The sequence below is a fragment of the Eptesicus fuscus genome, chromosome 9 (genome assembly GCF_027574615.1).
Source record: "Eptesicus fuscus isolate TK198812 chromosome 9, DD_ASM_mEF_20220401, whole genome shotgun sequence".
Classification (NCBI taxonomy): domain Eukaryota; kingdom Metazoa; phylum Chordata; class Mammalia; order Chiroptera; family Vespertilionidae; genus Eptesicus; species Eptesicus fuscus.
The window spans coordinates 18,144,385-18,168,741 of NC_072481.1; the positions used below are offsets into that span (position 1 = coordinate 18,144,385).

Sequence of the window (24,357 nt, forward strand, 5' to 3'; positions counted from 1 at the left end):
AAGTGACACCACTGGCCAGACTGTGGCCTGACTTTCCATAAAGCACTCAGTAGGCATGAACCGAATCTCTCCCACCTTAGGACAGTCTTTTACTCATCATTTTGCTCCACGATCTGACTATAAATGGAACTCCTAAAACTAAAGATTCTTCTTGCTTCTTTTTCTTTATTTGTTTAGCATCAATTATTTGTTAAGTGTCTCCCCTGCACAGGCCAGGTCCTGGGCACTGTTATGACACATACCAGCTTACCTCTGCCCTGGAGAAGCCCCAATGTCTGCATCCTTTGTGTTGGGATGAACTGATTATAACTGGGATCCATGAGGCCCAGTCTCCACTCAGTGTTGTATCCAAAGAAACAGTCCAACAACCAACAGTCATTTAAAAAAGGAATTCCTGCCCTTGCTGGTTTGGCTTAGTGGATAGAGTGCCAGCCTTCAGACTGAAGGGTCCCAGGTTTGATTCTAGTCAAGGGTACATGCCCAGGTTGTGGGCCCGATCCCCAATGGGGGGCGTGCAGGAGGCCGCTAATCGATGATACTCTTTCATCATTGATGTTTCTCTCTCTCTCTCTCTCTCCCTCTCCTTCCTCTCTGAAATCAATAAAAATATATAAAAAATAAAAATAAAAAAGGAATCCCTACTTCCACTTCCTGAAAGAAATGAAAGGGATATAATTTCTACACCCAGAACATGTTGTCAAGCCCATTCCTCGCGTGGGGAACCCCAGAGCCTCTCACAGCCCATACTCTGAAGTCTCCCCTGATCACAAGTTTGCAGAGCTGTTCTCTCTGCCTCCCTGGTCCTTGCCTCCCCGTTTCATTATATATGGAACGGCCATCCTAGTCTTCTGGTTTCTCCTTTGTTTTCCTCTCCATAGTGGGTTCTCCTGGCTCGGCATCACGTGCAGGTACACACACATCAGAAAACATCTTGCAAAGATAATATTTTCCTTTAGAGGGCAGGGGAAGGGGAGAAGCTGGGTGGGTAGAGATAAAATTCCCGTGTGTGTGTAAATGGTTGCAAACACCCACACGATAGTAAATCCCGTTCCCGCTGTGCAGGTTATCACTAAGTGCCTAGGGAAGTCCCTGCAGACGGAGATGCTGCGATGCCATGAATTTTAAGATGTCAGACCTTGAGGGGAAGGAGATGAGCTAAAACCCTCACCCCACCGGTGCACCGGTGCCTCTCACATACTCACCAACTCCAGAGCCATGATAGGAGCCCAACCACTGGACAACAGTCTCAGAGGAGAGATGGGGACCTGGTTCACTGAGGCTCTTGTCCCAAAAGCCCCACTCCCAGACTCTCAGCTCCAGGGGGCCCACTTGTTTCCTGAATCACCACAGGACCTCTGCGGGCCACAGCCATATCCAGCACAGGGCGTGCCGTGGACCGTGGTGTGTGTGTGTGTGTGTGTGTGTGTGTGTGTGTGTGTGTGTGTGTGTGTAGGGTAATCAGGGCCCTGCCTACAGAGCAAAGGGCCATCACCTTTACCTCCGAGGAGAGCCAGGTGCTTTCCTTCTCTTGAATGTTCGTCTTGAATGTCATTAATTCAACAAACCCTCTATGTCTCCGCCCTGGTCCTGCCCTGGGGTGGACACTGGGGCCTAGAGGAACCCCTCCTTCAGAGTCCCTGGTCTGGACAGGGAAGGCAGGTGGAGACACAGACCACCTACAAAGCGTGGGGAACCCCAGCGCTCCAGTGAGGTGGTGAACAAAGGAGCCTGGAAGCCGATGCCAGGTTGAGTCTGGGGATCAGAGAAGGTTGGTGGGGGTGGTGGTGGTGGGGGTGGTGCTGGAGGAAGTTCCAAGCTGCAGTCACAGACTCAGCTCGGATCTCACCCCATCATTTGTTCATCTGTTCAGCACCCACGCCATATCTCTTGCACACTGATTGTGATGCTGGAGAGACAGGTGACCGGACCTGGTGGCTGCCCCCACGGAGCGGCAGCCAGTGGAGGAGCGATGCACTGAACCAATCACTGCCACAGGAGTAATTCATCACACCCGGGGCACTGCCACGTGGGAGGCGGCTTTCATGCTCGGAAACACACACCGTATGTAGGTTAGACCAGCCCGAGGAGGCCAAGGAGAGCCACAGGGACCAGGAGGGTGATCTAGGCAGTGATAAGAGCAAGTGAAGGCCCTGCAGTGGGTGGGAGCCTGGGGCATTCTGGGAGATTGAGAGAAGGCCCTGGATGCTGGAAGGCAGAGGGAAGAGAATAGGGAAGCCAGTGACTGAAGGAAGCCGGGAAACGGGAGGGACAGGCTGCGGGGGCTCTAGGGGAGTCCACCCTGTTCCTACAGCTGTGTCATCCCTTCACCAACCACGTGTTCAAAGGATGTTCTCTGTGCCACACCCTGTGCTGGGCACTAAGGTCCTGGGGTGGAGACAGGTGGCTGAGACCTCTCTCCGTTCTCCCCACCCCCAGCCTCTGACTGCGCTCTTGGCCCTTGCTCTTGACATTCTCCAGACACTTACTTGAAGGAGTCCTCCTGCATGCCCCCCATTGGGGATCGGGCCCACAACCTGGGCATGTGCACCAGAAGATGGGGGTGCATATACCCAACAGGTGGCCTGGGATAATGCCTTACCCTGAAAACGGGGAGGATGATAGCATCGCCCCCACAGGGTGCTTGTGAGGAATAAATGAGAGAGTGTGGGAACCGGACGAGCTCCTGCCACCTTCTCCAGCCACAGCTCCTTAGGGGGCCCTGCTTTGCTCCAGCACTGAGTACACACAGAGACGGGGCCTGTTCCCTCACAGCGAGAGTGAGCGATCTCCGCAGATGGACAGGCACCATGCTGGTCCCTCAGCCATGCTGGCACCCCCTGAGGACTCCGCTTGCCTCTAGATCAGATCAGTGAGGCCTCTCTGACTCCTCCGCTCCTGACACTGCAAGGGGGGGTGGCCCACGCTCCCTGCTGGAGGTCGGCTCCTTCCTCGCTGACTCCAGGGCTGAGCGAGCACATTGTCCACGCATAGTAGGCGCTCCAGGCTGTCCCTGATATTTGAGGGGCCCCAGGAGGGAGGCCACGCTAATGGATGCCCACATTCCTAAATATTTAAAATGATAAGCCAGCTAACTGGTAAATAATTAACATATACACTGAGTGGCCAGATTATTATGATCTCTGAATGCATAATAATCTGGCCACTCAGTGTATATCCTATATAATAAAAGGCTAATATATGCAAATTGTCCCCTCGACCAGGAGTTCGACCAGCAGGCAGGCTGGCCAACCGCTCATGTCCCCTCCCCCTGGCCAGGCTGGCCGGACCCCACTCATGCATGAAACGAATTCATGCACCGGGCCGCTAATATATATTCAGAAATCATAATAATCTGGCCACTCAGTGTATATTTTTTTTGCTACCTTGACAAATGCAACTTTATAACAACCTGGGAGACCAGGTTTGATTTGAATGTTCTCAGGCCCTCAGGGTTCCACCCAAGATATGGAGGTGTGGGGAGAACCTGCCTTGGCCCCTCCTGGGCTAACCCCTTCACGTCCCATCCCCAGGCTCGTCTAACATCACCAAGGCCTCACCTGCATGTGGACGCCCAGTGGGCATGCTCACTCCATCGTCGGGAGAATAGACCCAGGGAAGAGGCCCACTCAGCTCAGGAAGTGGGCCTTGGGACATTTGGGTGGGGAGTTTTGGAGTCCCAGGTATTTAAACCATAATCTAAATTGGGGGCTAGTTTCCAGTGGGCACATCGCTTTGGCCACACCACGAGGAGAGGTATGACTAGAGGAGGGACAGGGCAGGGGCCTAGGGTGGGGCTCTTGCCCAGGTCTGAGGATGGTATCAGATCCACCCCCACTTCACTTGCTAGGCCACCTGCCTGGTTCTGCAATGAGAAGGACCTAAGAGGCTGGAGCAAGGCTTTAGGAAAGTCAAGATCCATGCCAAGGCCAAGGCCATGGACAAAGGTCCAGAGACAGGACTATACTTAGTGCTTAGAGAAGGGGTCTGAGATCCAGGGAGCGTACAGATGAGAGGGTGCAGGTGGGCCTTACCTGGCTGCCTTACAGGACTGTGGCAGGGCTGACTGATCCAACCTCTACTGTTTCCTTGCAGGTCATGACTGGAAACAAAAGCCATGAGCACCCGTTAGAAGCAAGCAATTACAGAGAGCTCCACAGCAAAACCATTCAGCCTGCACGGCAGCATCCCATTGACCTTGCCTGGGTTTACACACACTCATTCAGCTGCATTTTATGCCACAAATGAATGCCTTTTAAAAGAGCAATGCCTTTGCAGGAGTCCATGAATTTCCTAGATTCATCTCCCTTAACAGATCATTCACAAGAAAGAATGTCTTAGTCAACTCAGGCTAATACCGTAGACTGAGTGACTCAAACAACAGAAATTTATTTTCTCACAGTTCTGGAGGCTGAAAGTCTGAGATTGGGGTGCCAGCATGATTAGGTTCTAGTGAAAAATCTCTTCCTGGCTTGCAAACAAACACCTACTCACTGTGTAAATGAGAGAGAGAGAGAGAGAGAGAGAGAGAGAGAGAGAGAGAGAGAGAGAGAGAGAGAGAGAGGTCTCTGATGTCTCCTTATAAAGGCACTAACCTCATCATGGGGGCCTACCCTCATCCTGGGACCCCACCCTCATCTAACCCTAATTATCTCCCATAGTCCCCATCTCCAAATACCATCACTTTGGGAATTAAGCTTCAACATATGGATTTTGAGGGTCTATTATTCAGTCCCTGGCAATGAACAGGGTTGATCTCATTGAAAAGAAAGGCAAAAAGGTAACAGCTAGTTGAGAGAAAACTGCTTTGAACACAATTGCCCTGGTTATTGATTCAACTCCTCTCCCCTCCCCAAAGGTCAGGGGTGTGAAACTGAACGTCCCTCTAATCACATGGTTGGTTTTCTTGGCAAAAGGCTCCATCCTCAGGTGGGGTCCAAAAGTCACTTCATTTACAGATGATACCTTTATGACTCCCATCACTTTTGAAATTCCAAGAGTTTTAGGAGCTCTGTGCTAGGAACAGGAGGAAGACTAAATATACATTTCTTTTTTAAAAACATATTTTTTTATTGATTTCAGAGAGGAAGGGAGAGAGAGAGATAGAAACATCAATGATGAGAGAGAATCATTGATTGGGTGCCTCCTGCAGCCCCACACTGGGGATCGAGCCTGCAACCTGGGCATGTGCCCTGGCCGGGAATCAAACTGTGACCACCCGGTTCATAGGTCAACGCTCAACCACTGAACCATGGGGGCTGGGCTACATGTCTTATTATAAATCACAATGTCGCACAGCTGTTGCCATTGTGATGCTGTGCAAAAGCCACCTGAAGTGGTCACCTGTTTTTCCTGTTCATGGGCCTGTGGACTGGCTGGGGCAGTCCGTCCAGGATATGAGTGGGGTGGGCTTGGCCCCAGGGTTTGGCTTGGGTTTTGGTCTGCTCCACGTGTCTCATCCTCTGTGGATCAGTGGCTCCTAGTGACATGTTCTGCTCATCGAAAATGTTACAAGAGGGTGAGCAGAAATGCAAGATGCTTCGTAAGAACTTGGCTCAGAATTGGCAACTGTCATCCATTCACATCCTCTTGGCCAAACCAAGTCACGTGGTCAAGCTCTACATCTCTAGGGTGGAGGAATATACTCTGCCTCGAGAAGGGCTGTATTTGCTTAAAAGACTCCAAACTATTTCAGAGATTTGGGTTATTCACTCCCTATCTCTAAACCATGGAATTCCTTATGTTCTTATTTCCAAGAGCTTCCCCACCCCCCTCTCTATGATTCTCTGACTCTGAGACAATGGGGTTTCATTACGTAATGTGGAGTCATAAGGCTCAACAGTGAGCTGGGGGTGGATGGGGGCTAAGGACCAGGCCCCTGTTCCTTTAAGCTGCCGGGCCCCTCACTCCGGGTGCCAGTCCTCATGTTCCTCCTGCTTACCAGTCTTATCCTGAGCCTTTTGCTCTGAACCGCCCTCTCCCCTCAGCCCCACCTGCTCCTGCTCCCTGACACCCTCTCACTCACAGCCACATTCACTCCCTGAGCCTGTGCCTGTTACAGCCTCCCCAGCTCCAAATCCCTCTCATCTTTGATGTGACTCCACCTTCTCCCTCATACTCAGAAAAATTCCAGCCCTATCTGACCCAGACCCCAGGATCTTCCCAGCCCAAGCCCAATACCAGCTGTCTTCATTTTAGACTCCATACAAAAGGACATATTAAAACCCAGCCCACGAGTCTCCACAACTGTAGGGGGTTCACTCCCCCCTCCCACCAGCAGGCAAACACCTGCCTGTGGACCCTTCATTCACGTGAACAGAACCCTGGGCCCCAGCGGATGTGCTCAGGTTCTGGTTGCACAGAAATTGCTCTTCCACAGTCAGCTCCCCATTTCATTGCTGGGGCTCCTGGCTCTTCCTCTAATGCCTCCTTTTGTGTTGCTGAAATTGTTTTCAGTTCCAGCAAAGTGGTCTCCAGCTTTCTCCAGTGAAGTCCAAACTCTGGCCTTGGAGGACGGCTCTCCACCTGCTTGCTTTCCCTCCCGCCCACCAGGCACCACATCCTCGTGTCTGAGCCACTAAGGAAGGTGGAATGGCACGTGGAGGTGACAGAAAGGTCTCTCCCTATGGCCCTCAGTGCCACTGCCCATGAAGTGCATGAACCAGTGCAGGGGGCCCACTTCTCACGTTCACCCAGGATGGAGCCGTGTGATCCTCACAGTAATGACATGGATGGTAACCATGATCACGGAGCCCTTCCTGGGGCTGGGCACTAAGCCAGGCTCCTTCCAGGCACTACCTCTCAGTCCTCACCGGAACTCTGTAAAACGGGTGCTCTTACTGTCCTCGTTCCTCACAGGAAGTCACTGAGGCCTAGAGAAGAAACTCTGCTCAGGTCATGCAATGAGTTAGCAGTGAGGCAGGGAAATGACCTCCCTCCCCTGGGCTGACTGAATACAGGTGCTTCGAACTACATCCCACCAAAGTGGTCAGTGCTGAACTAGCCCCGAGGACCCTCACGTGCCCTCACATCAATGCGTACCCAAACTCGTACCCTGAAAATGCTGGTTGCCTCGCTGATGGCCCATGCCCCTGTGCGCCCCGATGAAAAGCCTCCTGTGTGTGGGGCGGTGAATGCCCCTGTGCGCTCTGGCGATGCCGCCCTGTGAACACAGGGGCCGCTGCTGCCAGTCTGGGTCTGGCTGGGCCCAACAGCCCGTTGTTGGGCTCAGTGATGAACCCACTTGTAGGCAGATCCATAAACAGCTTCCAGAAGTACTGGACTCCAAGCCCAGGGGGTTATTCATGAACTTCTAACTCATGAACATGTTTTCTAAGGGCCCCCTTCTGCCCCCAAAGGTGACCTGCGAGCTCCAGAGGGGTCCACAAGCCCCTGCTCCCTCCTTCCTCTCTTTAATATCATTTGCCCATTGACAACCCCCTCACGCCCACAGCCTGGCCCAGCGACAGAGGAAGATAATTAACTGCAATCGTTCTGGCTTAATCAGCCCCAGCGTGGGGAACGCCGTGGTGATGGAAGGAGCTGGCTATCGGGGATGTGAATTATGTGTTCCCAGCACTTCATCACCCACTATTACTGTCTTATCTTTATTCATTCTGGCAAATTAAATTAGCACTGTCTTTCCAATCCTGTTCTCCAGGAGGAATTTAACCATAGTGGCAAAGAGAGAACTGGCCATAATAGTGGTGTTTGCGTACTTTTGAGCACTCTGTGTCTTAAGGGTCCACTGCCCTGGAAAATACTGGACAACCAGAGCTACTGGGGATGGAGTTTGTGTCATTTGGGGTGGGACATTTGGCTTTTCCTTATGTTAGACATTGACAGGGGTCAGCAATCCCAGGCCCAGTTCAACATTCTGTGCCTCGGTTATCCCATCAACACGGGGCAACTGCTAGCCCCGCAGTCAGAGGACTCACCACTCCAGGGGTTGCCAAACTTATTCTGCAGATTTACCTGTGAACTTGTTAAAAATACAGACTCCTGAACCTTGGAATATAACCCTCCAAGACTATATAGCCTGGGATCTGCATTTCCCCAAAGCTTTCAGGATACGATCTGATAAAGGCAGTCTCTAAATCCCAGTTTGGGACTCACTGCTCTATTCCTAATGTTCCTAAATGTTGGGAGGGTGTTCCAGACATAATCAGTACCCATCAATATCCTATTATCCTCCCCTTCTGGTGTGCATGGAAGTCTTCCCAGCTTCCCTTGATGCGCTCTATGACTAGCTAGGCTAATGAGTAGTGAGTGGAAGTGATATGTGTCACTTCTGGGCAGCGAAAAGCCCTTGCAAGATGTTCCAGCTCTTCCTGGAGGCAGCATGAGGAGATGGTGAGACATAAGCTCAGCCTGGATTGCTGGGTCAGCACGCGGAGGACAGCAGGCCTGGAGAGTCACCTGGCCCACAGTAGAGTTGATGAGAGATAAAGAGGTAAACTCTTAGCCAGTGACATTTGGGGTTATTTGTCACTAAGCATAATTCTAGCCAGTTTTGACAAATACAGACCCTTTTGAGAATCTGGTAAAAACTATGCATCTTCTCCCTAGGAAAATGTGCACTTGTATATAACCATAAACTTTGGGGTACCTTCCTGGGGTCCCTTTATCTCCCTCAGCTCTAAGAATTACAGCCTCAAGTTACTGCCAAGTTCATACTCTCTGATTTGTGACAATGGTGGCATTCCCCTCCTATTACCGCTCTCTTTCCTGCTCCCCTTCATTGATGGCCTTTGGGAGCTTCAAGTCCTTCTCTCTTACTCATACAGGGCAATCCAGTTCTCTGCTTCTACTCTGCCTGTGTAGGTCCAAACCCATCCTGGCAGTCGGGAGAATCAAGGGCCTTGTTTATCACTCACACTCATCCTCCTTAGAACGTGTATGGGAGCATAATTAAAGTTAAATAATTAGGAATTGTATGTGTATTTATTTGCTCTTAAACTTGATCAAATATCAGGGGACCTTGTTCTCCTTGAATCTCATCCTCTCATTCATAAACACAGATTAATATCCCAGGTCTCTCTTAAGGCCAGACTATTCCTAGTGGCTCATGGGAAATTCTTCAGGACCTCACATGTGTCTAATGCGAGTCACTAAGAGGATGTCACAATCACAGGTGAGCCCCACCTTTGAAGGGTGGCCTGATGGGACACTCTTACCCACTCCAGTGACATCTAGAGCACAAGCATCAGCTTGGCTGGATGGCCCTCCACATGCTTCTCCCGCAGACATTGATGCTTGTGGCCCCTACCTGAGGCTGGGTTTCTGGGACTTTAGCTGTTAGAAGAACACCAAGCTTCTGAAGTGTGCCACGCCAGCACAGCCATAGGTGAACCTGAGGGGGTGGGTGGGCAGGGGGTACGGTGAAGGATTGGAAAAGACAGACAAGAGAATAAAGCTGGGGCTAGGTGGGATGCTGCTCTCTGATGGAGAGACAGTGCCACGGCCTGCAAGTCTTTATTTTATAGCCAGATTCCTTGAGGCAAAGTAAGGGCCTGGTCAAGATGTTTACAATGTTCTCATGGGTTTCAAATCTACTCAATTACATGTACCTGATCAAGCTTTATTTACTTGCTGCACCTCCCGCAGCCCATATCACTCAGCCATGTGGGACCACAGGTTCGGACCATAAGGTCAAGCTTACAACTATAGCCTTTGGCTATAATTGTGCTGGAACTTACACGTGGCTTTGCTACGAGAGGATCGTGTCCTCTCATTAGTCCGAGGCTTGAACCTGTCCAAACACTGTAGCTGCTCTCCACACTGAAGACCTGAGCTTCCTTCAGCTCGAGTCTCTGCTTTCTCCTGCAAGGAGCTGAACTGCAGATGGCAAAGGAGAGAATCCCCAAGCCTCCCAGGCCTGGAGTCAAATGCTGGGTCTGCCACTGGCCAGCTGTGTCAGCTTGGACAAGTCACGTAACATCTGTAGGCCTAACTTTCCCCACTGATGAAATGTGTGTATTGTACTAGGTGGTACCTCTCCTGCCCCGCATATGTCCTGCACTCAAGCCAAACCGGGTGAGAATCCCTACCTTTGCTCATGCCATTCCCTCTGCCAAGAGTGCTCCATCACCCATATCCATCTCTCTCACTTTTAAATATTCCCTATACAGCAAGGCCTGGTTCAAATGCCACCAAAGTCTTCCCTGAGCCAACTAGAATGGCCTTTCTCTTCCTAGAATCCCCTGACTCTTGTTGGCTCTGCCTAACTTTCTGCTTTTTTCTCTATATTTTCCAGTATTTCTCAATGAGAGAAAGCCAGTGTTGATTGGTTATCTACTATATGCCAGAACTTAAAAAATAAGATAATATTTTTTAAGTTCTGGCATATAGTAGATAACTATATGCTTGGAATAGCTCCTGGCCCATTGTCAACACTTAATAATAGTTGGCTGATCTTGTTATTGGTGTCCACTATGTTTCTGTCATTATTATCATAGCATTGTGGTTAAACATGTAGACTCTGTAGCCAGAATGGTTTGAATCCCAACACTGTCACTTAACAACTGCATGACCTTGGGTGAGTTACTTAGCCTCTCTGTACCTGTTTCTCACCTACGAAATGGGGATACTATTGATATCAACTTTTTAGAGTCATGGCAAAGAATAAACGCATTAAACTGTATAAAGTGCTTGAAACACTGCCTGACACATCCAACTGCCTAATACAGTCACCCTCACCATGATCTTTACCACAGTAATCACCTCATCATCATTCTCACTGTCATCATCATCACCACCATCTCCCCCCTCCTCCTCCTCACCACCACCACCGTCATTCTCACCATCATCATTCTCACCACTATCATCACCACCATCATCCTCACCACCATCATCCTGTGTTGAATCAGTGAAGGGTAGGTTCTCTTTGTCCCCATTCCCCATTTATCGCCCCTCCTCTGCCTGTTTCTCAAAGAGCAGCCCCTCTCTCTTCCTTACTGTTGTACCCACCCACACCTACCATACCCTTAGCCTGGCCCTCAGGATGAGCCTTTGTTGTCTATAAGGAGCAGACAGAGAAAATGTAAGGTTCTGGACTCTGAGCTGCTGGGCAGGGGAGGAGTGTGGAAGACCTGAGGCCAGTTCCCTCGGAGAAGGAGATGGAGCCAGGGAGAGAGGGGTCATCTAGGTCACCAGGCTAGTCAAGGCTGAGGGGAAGAGAACTAGAGTGTGTGGGCTCCCATTATATACCAGACACCCCATATAAATTATTACATTTATTCATCACAGCCATGCCATAACGTGGATATTATATTCCCGTTTCACAGATGAGAAAACTGAGGCCCAAGGCCATAGCAAGTCGGCAGCAGAGCTGGGATCTGAGCACGACCTTGTCCAACTTAAAGTGACTAACATCATGCCTGGCATGCAGTGGGTGCTAACTGGGGGTTTGGGCCCCTAACTGGATGTCTGCAAAGCTCCTATTGGGCACTGGGGCTCTGGGCTCTCTCCCTGGACCCCTCCCAATCCCACAGGCCCCTTTAAGGCACTGACATGGTTTTGGGTCTGACACCAGAGACAAGGAGTGTTTCCTCTCTTAGAAAATTACCTTTTAAGCTAGTTCTTCTGATAATGCCCAGAGAAACCCTAGTGGGGCTGAGAGCACCCGGGTCAGGAATGCAGTACCTGGCCTTCCTTTTGGTCTTTATTTTCGAAATACCAGTAACAGCTGGTACTTACTGAACATTTGCTGTAGGCTTGCCCTGCACCGAGCTCTCCACACACATTATTATTTACTTCTTCCTCCCAAGGCATGCGTTCGCATCCCATTTTATAGATGAGAAAACTGACTCCAGATAGGTTAAGTGTCTTGACGCCAAAACACCCCAAAGCTTGTCCCCTTTCTCACTGCCAGCCCCTCCCTATGAGGTACAGGAACCTTCTGTGGCCCCTAACAATGGCCATCTTCCCTCTGTTCACATTCAGGCTGAGAGTGGATCCAGTCCTGGGTGCAGAGTAGGAACAAGGTCAGTGAGTTGCCAAGGAGTGGGGAGGTCACTAGAGGAGGAGGGTGCAGAGGGGTCCTGTGTTGACTGTGGAGGGGTAGCTTCCTCTCCATCCCTCCTCACCCCATCACGCAGGGATGTTAGCAAGGCCACAGCCAAGCTCACCTCTGTCCTGCAGGCTTGCTGAGCTCCACAGAGAAAATAAAACAGTGGGAGGCTGTGGTGTCGTGGGCAGATCTGCCCTAGAAAGTGCGGCAGTGAGAGGGGCCCATAGCGAGCCCCGTCCTGCTGAGTCACTGCATCTCCTGAAAGGGAAGCAGAGGGTTCTGCCCCGTCCTCACAGCAGGGACTGTCACCTCCTGGCTATTCTTTGTCACAGTTCCTGCTGGCAGGGCAGGTGAGCGGCTGCGAGAGCGGGCTCCTGGGGAAGGCTGGCTGGGTTCTAATTGGGCTCCACAGTTTTCCACCTGTGGGGCCGTGGGCAAGTCGCTGCTTACATCCAACCTGTAAAACGGGGAGGGAGGGGTGCGGAGTCTGCACCTGCCTGGTTGGGGCCATTGGAAGGATCCAGGGAGATAATAGCTGTTCATCACTGTACACATAACAAGTATGAGCTCATAGGGTTATTAACCAGCCAGCCCACCAATGCCTTCCAACTGGGCCTGGCTCCAGGCCCCCCACGGCGAAGGGGGACCAGAAACCCCTTTGCTGCAGTCCCTGGGGTGAGGTCAATAAGAAAGGGGTGAGAACCACATTCACTGGGTCCTGATTGGTTTCAGGAGGGGAGGGGCGCTCACGTTGTCATTTATCCCTTATAGGGTCCCGTGAAATGGGTATCACCCGGATAAAGAGTGAGAGGTTCAGGGAGAATCAGCATGGAGGAGAGTGATTGCCGAGCTTGGGACCTAGATTCATCACCACAGGGCTCTCTTCACTGATGACATTCTCATACCGCCCGGGAGGACCTCTGATGTTGATGGGACTCGGGCTCCATGCTGAATGCTCTGCCGTGCCTGCTCCCTGGGTCACTTGCCCCTCACAACCAGCCTCTGGTGGGTACTGTTATCATTCCACGTACAGACAAGGCTTAAGAGCTTACATGCTTGCCCAGGGCACAGCTGCTCAGGGTCAGAGTCAATATTTGAAGGGCATCTTGATCCCAGTGCCCTCCAATGCCTCCACACCTTCAGCAATAACCCCGCCCATCCCAGCCCCCAGGTGACCACAGGCTGGTGGAGAGCAGCCAGTGAGTCCTGGAGGCAAGACTGGAACCTGGGCCTGTCTGACCTGGGCTGAACCCTTAACCCCAGTGACCCCTTCGGGGAGCAAGGCCAGGGCAGGGCCAGGCAGGGCCAGGCAGGGCCAGGCAGGGCCAGAATCTGAGTCCAAGGCTGAGCCAAAGGGGGCCCTTGTCTGGCCCACCAGAGCCTTCTGCTGTGCTGGGTCATCTAGTCACTCCTGTCTTGGTTTCTCGTCCACTGCCCCAGTGGAGGCCCAAACAGTGCTGAGCTCTGAGGTCAGAGACCTGTGTGAGCTGGACAAGCCACTGAGTCCCCACACAGGGCCAGGAATCCCCTCCCCACAGGATTGCCTGAAAGTGCCTGAACTCCACTGAACGTGCCACACGAGCTCCCCCATCAGGTGAACAATGGTTCCGTCCGGCAGGATGGTGCGAGGACAATTCCTTAAGGATCCTGGGAAAGCCGGCAGGGCCTGCCTGCTCAGTAAGAGAGGGAATAACTGAATGGATGAGAAAGTTACAATGGCTACCTTTAAGTAAATATTTTATGAACGAATGAGTGGCTATGATCATTCCTTCAAATGTTTGAAGAGCTGCCACGGGAAAAAGGGATTCAGCTTGCGTGCCCCAGGAGTTGTGTCTAGGACAGAACAGCAAGGCCACACTGACAGCTTTTAGTTTAGTCTAAGGTAGGGGACCACTGGTTGGCGACCGCTGGTCTAAGGAAAGCCTTTCTAACAGTCAGGGGTGTCTTTTTTTGGTTTGATTTGTTTGTCTTTTGTTAATCCTTACCCAAGGCTATTTTTTCCACTGATTTTTAGAGAGAGTGAAAGAGAGGGAGGGAGGGGGAGAGAGTGAGAAAGAGAGAGAGAAAAACATTCATATGAGAGAGATACATCCATTGGTTGCCTCCTGCACGCAGAACCTGCAACCCAGGTACGTTCCCTTGACCATGAATCGAACCCTAGACCCTTCGGTTGGTGGGGTGACAACACCAGCCTGGGCCAGTCAGAGCTGTCTTGGTGTGTTGGGTGATTTGGGGGAGTGAGCGCCCTATCACAAGAGGTGTGTAAGCCTGGTAGCGAGGCCCGTGACAGTGTCCCAGGAGGTGTATCAGACCTGGGCTTGGCAATCTAGAGTCTTGGTGTCAGGCGGGGCCATGGTCCACTTCCTGGGATGATAAAGAACATCGGGGGTGAGGGTCCACGTTCCCCGACTCTCTGATGGGGGCAGGGCACAGGAGAACATGTCGCTGGAGGGTGCAGAGAGCTGAAGGGATCACACAGCTCTATTGGCCTGGAGAGCTCTGGGCATTGACCTCCCAAGGCTGAGGTCAGGATGGAGTTGTGACAAGGGCTATCACAGCCTCTGCGGTGGGATGGGAACAGGGAGGGAGGGCAGAGGGGCTTGATGGAAGAAGGTCTGCATCCAGGGATCCAGACCTGTGCTGGGTCAGAGAAGTCCTGGGTGTGAGTCCTGGCAACACCCTGGCTGGTGCCCTTGGGCTCATCACTGCTGCTCCCTGATGAGCTCCGTTGTCTGTCCAAGGGGAGTTGGGCTCAGTGCTTCCCAGGAGTTGGAGTACCAGCTCCCGCTGTGTGTCCTTGGACTCATTGCTTAAACTTTCTGAGTCTTTGCTTCTTTGTCTAAAAAGATGAGATCATGGTGCTTATCCTCCCCAATCCACAGGGGCATTCTGGGAACAAAGTCATATTTACAAACAGGATGTCTTTCATTCATTCGATAAATCTTCATTGTGCACCTTCTATGTCCTTTGAACAGTCTGAACTGTCATCCCCATTCCAGCTGTGGTGTGTTTATATATGTTGAGGTGACTCCACGTTGTCTCCCTGTACAATGGGTCCATGACTCCTGCTCTCTCACCACAGCCGAGGGCTGTCCTTGCCTCTCTGTCTGTGACCTGAAGGGTCGGGACACGGGGAGTTGGGGAGTCCTGCTCTGAGAGCAGACGCAGCTCCAGCTTCGGGAGCAGCATCCTTAGTGCCCTTCAGGGACGTCCTCAGGAAAACCGTATTTCATGAATGAAACATCACAATGTTTACAAGAAATCCAGCACCAAAGGCAGTCCTGGTTTTCTGGATGAGGTGATAGAAGCATCAAAGGACCTGATTTCTCTGGATGCTTCCCTCAGGCCCTCTGGGCACAGTCCTTCAGGTCACAGACAGAGAGGCAGGGAACACCTCCTGGCCAGTAGCAGGGTGAGGTGAGGGGGTAGAGTGAGGACAGAAAGGGATGGAGAGGAGGATGGGCCCAGGCAAAAGACCAGGGATGATTCACGGTTAAGCCCCCCCTTCTCTCTCTCTCTCTCTCTCTCTCTCTCTCTCTCTCTCTCTCTCTCTCTCTCATACACATACTCTCAGGTACACTGTCTTCCCCACTGCGCTGGCTCTGGCCCCTCTCCCGGCTCCTTCCCGCTGCCTGGGACCGCAGCCAGGCTCTGGGCAGCAGCTCCCTGGCCGGGCTCCAGGTGTCTGTTTCGCTTGGCCCCAGCACAGAAGTGAGGCAGGAGCCCCTGAGTGTGGGGAGGACCGGGCAGAGAGCCAGGCCCCGGCAGGAGGATCCCGGCCTGAACCTAGAGGGGAAGGTTTGGGTTTCAAAGCTTAGGCAGGCTGAATGTTTTACTTTCAAATGTTTTCTTGTTCCTTTTCACTGGCTGGTACCTCCCTCCCTTCCCAGCTCAGGAAAGGACATTCCATCAAGAGAAAGAAAAGACATTCCATCAGGAGCAAAGAGGTGATGGAATAGTTGTAAGTGTCCAACCCCACCTATGTGACCACACTTAAGCCTCCCACGGCCTGTGACACTGGTCATTGTTCCCATCAACAGCCAAGAGAACCAAGGCTCAGAGGTGGATGTGAATTGTTTGAGGCCACAAGTACATTCCGCAAGAAAGGGGGACCTGGACTTGCCTGACCCCCAGCCCCTCTTCTTCCCCCTCTAGCCCATGACAACTCTGAAATCAACTCTGTTTTTAATTTATTTTTTAAACGACAGTAGTTATCTTTGAGGAAGTTGAGAAGGTCCCTGGGGACTGACCAGGTAAAGGGAAGGAAGCCAGTCCCCGCTATCGTCACTTCCTGAACGTGGTGGTGATCAGCGTTGGGGTTGATGACCCCCCTGAAAATGAGAGGCAAGATAAGAAGTTGACATCTAACTTCCCTGGGTGCAGCTAGAGCTGTCTGCAGCCTCCGGAGGGTGATCCAACCCGGAACTTCCTCTTGCCCAGCGAGCTCGGCAGCTCCCTGTCCCACCGGCAGGAACTCTCTGGACCTCTCAGTGACTTCCCTTCTCAGGGTCAGGAAGTCTTCAGGCTGCTCCTGATCCAGCCCCACCTGGTGTGGAGCCTACTTTTACACGCGTGGATGAGCCCAGCATCCACCAGACTCGCCAGTGCCGAGGGCTCCTCTGCATGTACAGACCTCGTTTTGCTTGTCCATCACCCCTTGATGGACACGTGGGTTGCTTCCATGTTGTGGCTCTCATGCACAATGCTGCTGGGAGCTTGCGTGCGCAGAGATCTCGCCCAGACTTTGCTCGCAGCTCTTCTGTGGCACCGCCTTAGAGGCACCGGCTGCAGGGTGACAGCTACGGGAAGGAGCAGTTAGAGCTTCAGGTTTTCATCTTGAACACATTGAACCTTAGGGCCTGGCACAGGAGGGGACTCGCCATCTGGAGGGACAGTCTCCGTTCTCTGGATCTGACTGTGATGCACCGAAATATTTCCATTGGCATCTGGAGAGCAGGAAAGAGGACGGTGCCATATGAGGGCCTAGAGACAGGGAAGGAAGTGCAGGTGCGCCGAGGAGCAGCGGCAGGGGTGAGGCGGCAGGCGGCTGGGCAGAGAGGCTCCGTCCAGGCCTCCACACCTTCCTCCCATCAAGTGGAGCACCTGCGGCAGATCCCAGAACCCAGGACATGGGAAAGAGCGTTGGTGTCCTGCGTGTGTCTCTCTCTCCACGTGAGGCCCTCTGATGTATGGGCTTTCCCACACCACCAAGCAATGAACTCAATTCGGACACTATTTACCTGGAGACGGTGTCAGATCCCACAGGTTAGGGACTCAGTCTACAAGACTGAAGTTCAGTTCAGATACCAGTCCCAAGTCCAGGCTGCCACCCGTGTTTCCTACTGACCAGCTATAGATCAGAGGTCCCCAAGATCTCCTCCTTGCACGCGGTTTACTTGCTAGGGCAGCTCACAGAGCTCAGGGAAATACGTACTAGCTTACTGGTTTATTATAAAGAACTAGAACTCAGGAATAGCCAGGTGGGAGAGACGCACAGGGCAGGTGTGGGGAGGGGCTACTGTGCCCTCTCTGAGCACACCACTCCCCACAAGTCTCCACATGTTGACCAATCCAGCAGCTCCCAGAAACCCTGCCCTGTGTGTGTGTGTGTGTGTGTGAGTGTGTGTGTGTGTATGTGTGTATGTGTGTGGTGTGTGTGGTTGATTAAATCATTGGCTATTGGCAATTGAACTGACTTTTCAGCCCCTTATCCCACCTTGAAGGTCAAGGGGCAGGGATGGGGCTGAAAGTTCTAACCCTCCAATCACATGGTTGGTTCTCCTGGCAACCAGCCCCCACCCTAGTTAACGTAGGAGCTTACCAAAAGTCACCTCATTAATAGCACACAAGACACCACTCAACACTTGGGAAATTCCAAGGGTTTTAGGAGCTCTGTGCCAAAAACAATGGAGGAAGACCAAATATATGTTATAAATCACAATATCTCAGGCCCCAAGAGAGGGAGACCCTTGCCCAAGGTCACACAGCAAATTGCTGTCTAGGCTGGGCTGAGGCCCCAGTTTTCCTGACTCCCTGTCCAGTGCTCTTGCCCTTCAGAGAGGCAGGGAGAGAGGAGAGGAAGCTGAGTGGGGCAGGGCTGACCCCTAGGGCCCCTCAAAAGCCATTGGCCAAGGGGTCTATGGGTAGAGTTTCCTGCTGAGCTGGACCTCCTCAGCTCTCATCACAGCTGGGTGGGCGGGTCACCCCTGAGTGACAGTGAGGAGGCTGGCCTCAGGGGCCACAGCCTGTGAGCCACAGTGCAGGGACGTAAGTCAAGGGCTCTTGTTCCCAAGCCCAGCCTGTGCCCTGAGCTGATCTTTTCATTTAAAATCTCACCTAGAGCTTTGGAACAAAAGCCGATTTTATTACGGTTTTTGTGTCCTGCACAATCCTCGCCCCTACACGCATCACCTTGTGATATTCTCATACCGCTCTTTGTCTCCGGGGCCTCCCGGCTCCTGCAGCCTCTGCAGCCTCTCCTTCCACTTCAAGCTCCCTGTGCTGGCTGCAGTGAGGCACAAAGTGCCCACGCTATTTATTTCCTAATAAAAAGACAGCCCGGGTGGCCCAGGGGAGATTAAAACAGAGATTTACTACAAGATGATTAACCATAAAAACCACAGGTTAAATCAACACTCAACCAGGAGAAGGAGGGGGAGAAAGGACAGGAGCTTCGGGGAAACGTTAGCCGCGTGGGTTCGCATTTGCACAGGTGACCAGATTACTGTTGTCTCTAGGCTTCTGCCCAGAGAAGGCTGATGGGGGCCTGGCCCCTCTCACTGTGTGATTCCAGTCTCAGCCACGCTCTGGACCTCAATGTCCTCATTTACCTAATGCAGAGACTGGGCTCGGGGCTTCTTGCTTGATACAGGTGAAAAGAGCATTATTTTTGGCAGGTGGACTGGGCTCGGGATCCATCATTGCTGTGGCCATAGGAAGGTCACTTCACTAAGCCTCGGTTTTCTCCCCATGAGGATAGTAGTGAGAGGGGTGATGACGACAATGATGATGATGATGATGATAAGAATAACAGTGACAGCTAACATTTATTGAGGGTTTACCTACACTTCAGTGCACTAGAAAAACACCATCTGTTCTAAGCCTTTCACGTGCACTGAATTGTTGAATCCTCACAACAGCACTGTGGGTACTGTCATCTCCTCCCTCTTTCGGGGGAGGAGGGTTCCCAGCGAGCTCCCGTGGCCCTCAGACAGCAGGTTCCTGGCAGGTTTGTTGGCCCCACAGTGTCCTCAGCCTGAGCCTGTGGGACCTCAGCAGTCTTATCCTCCGTGGCTCCAGCCATACCCTCTCCAATGAGGGCTGAATCCCAGCATTGTGGGGAGTGGTTCTTGCAATTTTGTTTCCTCCTTGAGTACACTCGTTCAACTCCATATACTAATCATTTCTGTTGAATTTAGAGTTCTCCTGGCTTCTCTGTAGTTAATTCCATTACTAGATGATAATTCTTTATGTTAAACTTTCCCTGATGAAATTGTTACTGACTACATCCTGACTGATATGGAATTGGTACTGGAGCTGGTCCCAGGATATAGATCAGCAAAGATGACATATATATGACATAAATGCATACATATTTCCCTATAAAAATGTAAAACCGATTTTTAGGTCACGGGCCAAAGATAGATCATGGACTAGATTTGCACACAGGCAGGGCTTGTCAATCCCTGAACTAGAGAGTCTCCCTACTGGAGGGAAGGAAAGACCCAGACCTTTTAGGGATTTCTAGGGACTGACTATAAGGCAATCATCCTCAAACTATGGCCCACGGGCCACATGCGGGTGTTTTTGCCGTTTTGTTTTTTGACTTCCAAATAAGATATGTGCAGTGTGCATAGGAATTTGTTCATAGTTTGTTTTAAACTATAGTCCATCCCTCCAACGGTCTGAGGGACAGTGAACTGGCCCCCTGTTTAAAAAGTTTGAGGACCCCTGCTATAAGGTGATGCTATATCCTGGTCCCAACATGCCACTGTGGTCCACCTTCCAAGATGTCTTATTTCAAGTTCATTTCACAATGGGCCAAGTCAGTTATTTCTCTAATTTCTGAAAGTGTCATTGAAATAGACATACAGCCCGGCCAGCTTGGCTCAGTGGTTGAGCGTTGACCTATGAACCAGGAGGTCACACTTCGATTCCCAGTTGGGGCACATGCCTGGGTGGCAGGTTTGATCTCCAGTGGGGGGCATGCGGGAGGCAGCTGATCAATGAGTCTCTGTCATCATTGATGTTTCTCTCTCTCTCTCCCTCTCCTTTCCTCTCTGAAATAAATAAATATATATTAACAAAAGGAAAGAAGTAGACATACAAAGCAACTGGTGGAATCCCCACTTTGGCCCTCTGGCCAGGAAAGGCGTTAGTAGAAGTCGCAGAACTTCCTCTCCCTTGGAAGATAGTAAACCCTCGGTGTGTTAGAGAGTAGAGATTTTTTTGAGCATGCTTCCTCCTAGTCGACTTAGCCTTGAATCATAAAATAGCCTTGCAAGATAGAACACTATCAGCTTTCTGAAGAACAGTATGACCCTGTAAATAACATGGCCGTCAATGGCATGACCCTGACATTACTTGGGAAAATCTGTTTTGTCTTAGGTTACTTGCTCTGCAAAAACAGGATGTGGTAAATGTGCTTAAAAGTGGTCCTGCACAAAGGGTTGGGGCTGCTCTCTGGACTCCCTTCGTGGAGAAAGGCAGAGCAGTCGCCGGCCAGCTAATAAAGGATCCCCAAATTTTAATTTGGTCTGGACTCCAGTGGTCGTTCACTCGCATTTGCTCCACAACAGGTATTATGCTTTCAGGGGGCGGGGGAGCAGATTGCAAAGATTCATGCCACACCTTCATAACTTGAAGGAAGCAGGGGTGCTTCTAAATAGGCCTGTTACCTAATCTGATTAACTTGTTCAGAAGTTCATTGTATCTTCTTGTATGGCTGTGGGTTATTGTAAGCACAGTTAGGTGGCTACTCCAATTGCAGCTGTTTTCCCAGATGTACTATTTTTGCTGAAGCAAGTCAACATGGCCCCTGGCAATTGAATTGCAATTACTGACCTGGCTGATGCCTTTTCCTCTATACTAATTTTGAAAGGACCACGAAAGGCAGTTTTCTTTGACTTGGCAGGGCCAACAGTACACTGTCTGAATCATGCCAAGGGGTATGGCAAGACTCCTGCTATTGTCCATAATGTGGTCTTGGATATCTTGATATTCTACAAAATGCCACACTGGTCCACTTCTACCCAACAACAGAATCCTCCAGAAAGCTGCTGGTTTTGAGTGGGAACCTAGGAGGTCTTGGCAGTAAGTCCAGGCTACCAGGCAAACTGCTCTACCCCTTTGGCCTATGATACAGCAGATCAATGATACTTGAAGTATCATTGCAGCCCTGGAACTTCCATTCGTGTGTGTGTGTGTGTGTGTGTGTGTGTGTGTGTGTGTGTGTTACAAAATATCAAACAATAAACACAATAAGTAAATTATACATATATCCAAAGATGATGAGAGCAGGATGAGGGGGATTGGAAGAGCTGGGGAAGGGCTGCATTTAAAAAAAAATATTTTATTGATTTTTTACAGAGAGGAAGGGAGCTGGAGAGTCAGAAACATCGATGATAGAGAAACATCAATCAGCTGCCTCTTGCACACCCCCTACTGGGGATGTGCCTGTAACCAAGGTACATGCCCTTGACCGGAATCGAACCTGGGACCCTTGAGTCCGCAGGCCGATGCTCTATCTACTGAGCCGAACCGGTTAGGACAGTGGTCGGCAAACTCATTAGTCAACAGAGCCAAATATTAACAGTACAACGATAGAAATTTCTTTTAAGAGCCAAATTTTTTAAACTTAAACTTCTAACACCACTTCAAAATAGACTCGCCCAGGCCGTGGTATTTTGTGGAAGAGCCACACTCAAGGGGCCAAAGAGCCGCATGTGGCTCATGAGCCGCAGTTTGCCGACCACTGGGTTAGGGAGAGGGGCTGCATTTTAAGGGGACCAGACAGGGTGGCTCACTGAGGAGACTGAGGGAGGACTTGCAGGAGGCGGGGAGCGCTCCTGGCTGTGTGGTGGGTGTTTGCTATGATGCTAGCTCAGCACACGCACAGCTCTGTGCTGGAAGTTTCATGCATCTGAATTCAGGCCTCCCTCTCCTCTCAGCTCCTGTCTGTCCTACCCACCCCTGCTTTCCTCCCCTCCAATCCATTCTTCCTCCAGGAGCCAGAGTGCAGATTCCACAGGAATCCGACCACTTTACTGATTAAAATCTACCATAATTCTCCATTATGTTCCGGAACAAAGTCCAAAGTTTTGATAACTTGCTACTCAGAGCTCTCCCATTGCCTGGCCCAGCCGTAGCCCAGCTCACTGCTGCTCAAAATGTTGAGTGAAGCTCCTCCAGAAAGTCCTTCTTGCCTCTCTGCCCCCGCCCCCGCCCTTTGGGGATGTTCCCACAGATAGAGCCCCGTACCCCTTTCGCCCCCCAGCATGGCACTTAGTCCTGGGTGGTAGCTGTTGAAGGTCTGAGTAGCCTTTGGTCAGAGGATTATGAGGAAGGGGTGGTGCCTGACCATTTGTTCCCAGATTTTTGACACCGAGCACTGGGCCGGGCACACAGTAGGAGCACAATAAATCCTTGATGACGGTGGAGATGCATGGATGGCCAGAGGGACCAGTGGGGGAACAAACACATGGCAGGCCCCTTCATCATTCCCTCCCCAGGGATGAGTGGATGGAGAGAAACGATTCTGCATCCAGAAACTCATTTGATTTAATTTCACGATTGTTTAGGTCTTTTTTCTTCCTTGACAGCTATGGATTGGGAAATAATCTGAAAATCAATCTTTCTTCCTCCAAGTTCACCCAGGCCCCCTGCTTGGCTCCATTGACCGTCCACGGGAACTGATGTACCGTTCACACCATCCTGTTTGTGGTGACAGATGTTTTCTAAGACAGTGGAGCAGGGATCCTCTTCCCCTCCTGGCCTGGAGCTCCTGGTGGGAGATCAGAGATGGCCTGGCATCGCATAGGGGGAGCATCCAGGCGCCGGAGAGGCCCTGGGTATGAGGACCAAGGAGATGATATCCTCATGGTCACGCCATGTCACCCCAAGATACTGATGGGACCTCCAGGGCCTCTCTCCCTTTCAGCCCATTCTCTCTACCCCAGGGCCCTGGGGGCCCACATGCCACCTGTGGATACGTGTGTGGGCTGGTGAGGGTGCCCTGGAGGCAGGCAGGCACAGACCGAGGGCAGAATCCAGAACTTTCTGGCCTGGATACTTCTGATCCATATCTGAGTCCTGTTCCTTTTCAGCCCAAAACTTGGAGCACAGAGGTCACCAGCTCTAATGACTGGGGTGGACAGGTCAGTCATGTTAATGAGTGATGGGGTGAAGACAGTGGGGATAACAGGCAGAGGAGGGAGCGGTGGGCAGCAGGAGAGGGCAGGTCCCATCAGAGGAGAACCAGAGTGAACACAGTAATAGCTCTTACTGTAAACCCACCTGTGTTTACATGTGTTAAGTTCATTTATTGCTCTTGAGGACCTGCAAGGTAGGAAGGAGCTAGAGATAACCCATTATACAGATGATGTAACTGGGGTCCAGGGGGTATGTCAGTTGTCCAAGGTCACCCAGGCATCTGACCCCAAAGTCTGTGCTGCTCTTGAAGATGAGCTTGGCTCTGGGTAATGGTTGCCATGTGGGACTTTTAGAATGCAGTGTCCTGATTTCCTACTTTTTCAAGAGTAATCAGAAATCCTGTGTGTTTCCCCCCCCTATGAAATTTCCAGATTTTTATTATATTACTAGAGGCCCGGTGCATGAAGTTTGTGCACGGGTGTGTGTGTGTGTGTGTGTGTGTGTGTGTGTGTGTGTGTGTGGGTGTGTCACTCAGCCCAGCCTGCACCCTCTCGCAATCCGGGACCTTTCAGATATCCCTCTCACAATTTGGGACCGCTGGCTCCTAACCGCTCACCTGCCTGCCGGCCTGATTTCGCCCCTAGAACTCAAGCTTCTTCTTTTTTTATTTTTAATATTTATATTTCTTCTTCATTTTTTATTTTAAAATTCAAACTTCTTGAGAACATGAGGCGTTTAACATTATTCCATATTCCTTACAGAGAGCTAAGCATGGTAAACACAGCAAGTACTTAATACTTATGGGCTTCTAGACAAACACTTTCCAACCAGGAATGTTTTAATAGGCAGTCTCCAAACACTTGCACTGGAAAACCTAAAAGTAGAGTGCTCAGATTTCAGGCATCAGGTGTTATTAGTAGGATTTCTATCCCAATTAAACTCTAATTCTGAGCTCTCAACAGTCTGGACAAACTGCTCTT

At 51.0% G+C, this 24,357-nt stretch overlaps 2 long non-coding RNA genes across 2 annotated transcripts; both read left to right on the forward strand.

The window, feature by feature from the left end:
* The first annotated feature begins 9,182 nt into the window (after nucleotides 1-9,182).
* LOC114233953 (uncharacterized) lies at nucleotides 9,183-11,360 on the forward strand. Its single transcript, XR_003620164.2, has 3 exons — nucleotides 9,183-9,343; nucleotides 9,827-9,968; nucleotides 11,283-11,360. It is a non-coding gene; the product is annotated as an uncharacterized LOC114233953 (long non-coding RNA).
* A 1,348-nt stretch (nucleotides 11,361-12,708) lies between these two features.
* On the forward strand, nucleotides 12,709-16,087 carry LOC129150354 (uncharacterized). Its single transcript, XR_008557079.1, has 3 exons — nucleotides 12,709-13,012; nucleotides 15,898-15,968; nucleotides 16,048-16,087. It is a non-coding gene; the product is annotated as an uncharacterized LOC129150354 (long non-coding RNA).
* Nucleotides 16,088-24,357: the final 8,270 nt, after the last annotated feature.